This window comes from Grampus griseus, assembly GCF_964374135.1.
Source record: "Grampus griseus genome assembly, chromosome: 1".
Classification (NCBI taxonomy): Eukaryota; Metazoa; Chordata; class Mammalia; order Artiodactyla; family Delphinidae; genus Grampus; species Grampus griseus.
Window position 1 is genome coordinate 153,354,149 of NC_139017.1, and position 2,748 is coordinate 153,356,896.

Sequence of the window (2,748 nt, forward strand, 5' to 3'; positions counted from 1 at the left end):
CTTTTTGTGACTGGTTTCTTTCACTTAGCATAATGTTAAGGTTTATCCCTATTGTAGTAATATATCAGGACTTCATTCCTTTGTTTTTGGATAAACAAGTGTATTTGTAAGTTTAGTCAACGTACATAATTGATCTAAAAACTTCAATAGAGTGATAAATTTTTTTTTTTTTTTTTTTTAGAGTGATAAATTTTAAACCCACTTGGCAAGCCGTCTCTATGAAGTGATTTTTCCCAGGACCTTATACCAGATGACACCATTTTAACTGGCAGAGGTTCCATGAGCTGAAGTTGTGTGTCCTTCTCCTACAGTAAGTTTACCCTAAGGGTTATTATAATACAAACTCCACAAGGAAAAGAAGTTTGGTATTGTTCCCTCTTGGTAGAGAAAAACTCAACCTAGTTATGAGACCAACCACAACACAAAGAAAAGCTGCACTAACTACTATATTAGTAACAGATGATGCTGGTGTGAATAACTTGTATTGTATTCTAGAGCCCTCATAAATAAATCCCCCCGTTAGTGTCTGCATTATCAGCTAGAGGATTAGTTAACATGTGGTAGAATGAGGACTTATGCAAGGTATAATGTGCAAAGCATTTTACTACGTATGAAAAACAAGTGCAGTCTAATTAGGAGAAAACCAACCGGACTCCATATCACACACACCTTAATGACAAGACTCCCCACCACATGTGAATGTAAAACATTTAATTTAAAAATGTTGACACTACAATATATAAAATAGCTATTATAAATGTACATAGCGTATTCTATAGCTGCCAGGTTTACTTTTTTTTCTTTTTTTTTTTTAAAGGAAACTGTAAGTTACACTGTGGTTAAGACTTGTATCTTCACCCTTGAAAAAGCCCACATTCTATCACAGTGATGTATGGTCAGACTTAACAGCCCCAATCGTTAAACACTTGGATCAAGTCATAACCAGTTTTTTTTTTTTTTTTTTTTTTTTTTTTTTTGCGGTGTGCGGGCCTCTCAGTGTTGTGGCCTCTCCCGTTGCGGAGCACAGGCTCTGGACGTGCAGGCCCAGCGGCCATGGCTCACGGGCCCAGCCGCTCCGTGGCATGTGGGATCTTCCCGGACTGGGGCACGAACCCGTGTCCCCTGCATCGGCAGGCGGACTCTCAACCACTGCGCCACCAGGGAAGCCCCATAACCAGTTTTATTGCAAAAGGACTCTACACAGTTATCAATTTTAGTACCCTAACAGCTACCCAACAAGTCATCAACATACAGAAACATGCATCATGAGAAGCAAGAAATATCACCCATCCCTTCTGCATATTAGCAACTTGTCACTCCTGAGCAACGTGCTCACATTACTGAGGTCTGTGAACAGTCAGTCACTTTTCGCATTCATCCTGAGTGAAGGATGGAATGACTTAAGTACAAATGCGGCATATTATAAACAATTTCTTACAGAAGAAGTCACAAAGTAAACCAAAGTATTTTACATAATTTACTACAAAACACCATAAAAACTTCCTTCACTTAAGCTCTCTCTCCCCGTAGCCGGCGAGCCAACTGGATGTCTCTGGGCATGATGGTGACTCTCTCTGTGTGGATAGCACACAGATTAGTATCTTCAAATAAACCCACCAGGTACGCTTCACCAGCCTCCTGAAGCGCACCGATGGCGGCACTCTGGAACCTCAAGTCGGTTTTGAAATCCTGGGCGATCTCCCTCACCAACCTCTGGAAAGGCAGCTTCCGGATCAGAAGCTTGGTGGATTTCTGGTAACGACGGATTTCTCCAAGAGCAATGGTCCCGGCCCTGTAGCGATGAGGTTTTTCCATCCCGCCGGTAGGGGGGGCGTTTTCTCGGCCGCTTTAGTGGCCAGCTGTTTGCGGGGCGCTTTGCCACCCGTGGACTTGACGAGCAGTCTGCTTGGTTCGGGCCATTTTCTTTCACCCAATGCCGAAGCCTTACACCGCTTCTGCGACCGCCGCGCAGTTCCTGCTGCCCAGTAAAGAGCCGTAGCTGCTGAGCTAATGGAAGAAGCTCCTCCGACTAACGACAAAACGGCTCTGCGCTCTTCATTCCTTTTTAAGGCTTATTAATATTTCATTGTATGTATATACTATATTTTGCTTATTCTTTCATCCATCAGTGGACACTTGGGTTATTTCTACCTTTTGGCTATTGTGAATAATGCTGCTGTGCACGTGGGTGCACAAATATCTGTTTAAATCCCTGCTTTCAATTCTTTGGGTACATTCCTAGAGAAGGGATTGCTGGATCATATCATAATTCTATGCTTAATTTTTTGAGGAACTACCGCACTGTTTTCCACAGTAGCTGCACCATTTTACCTTTCCACCAGCAATGCACAAGGGTTTCAATTTCTCCACCTGCTTGCCAACACTTATTTTGTTGTTGATTTATATAATAGCCATCCTAATAGATGTAAAGTGGAAACTTTTAGTTTTTAAATAATTGCTGAGTGTCACTGGATATTAGAAGAAAGTCTGATTGAGATTCTCTCCCTGAGTTTCAATTGCCCAGGAATCTCTGTGGCTGATGCCGTCAAAATGAGGTCATTTCTGCTTCCAGGACCATTCCTAGAAGAAACAAGAAGGGCCCTTGCTTCTGTTGCTTGTTCCTGCCACATGGTGTCGCTGTTGAAGACTTGTCCTGCACAGTCTGAAGGACATCGCTTGCCTGTTGCTACGCTGATGTCTCTGTTGTTTCAGATCCTTCCATGGGCGCCACTAGATCTGCCAGAGGAA

General features: G+C 42.8%; 1 pseudogene across 1 annotated transcript; it reads right to left on the reverse strand.

Annotated features, from left to right (window-relative positions):
* Positions 1 to 1,476: 1,476 nt before the first annotated feature.
* Positions 1,477 to 2,024, reverse strand: LOC309836883 (histone H3.3A-like; annotated as a pseudogene). Its single transcript has one exon. The product of its transcript is annotated as a histone H3.3A-like (transcript).
* Between the last annotated feature and the right edge of the window lie 724 nt (positions 2,025 to 2,748).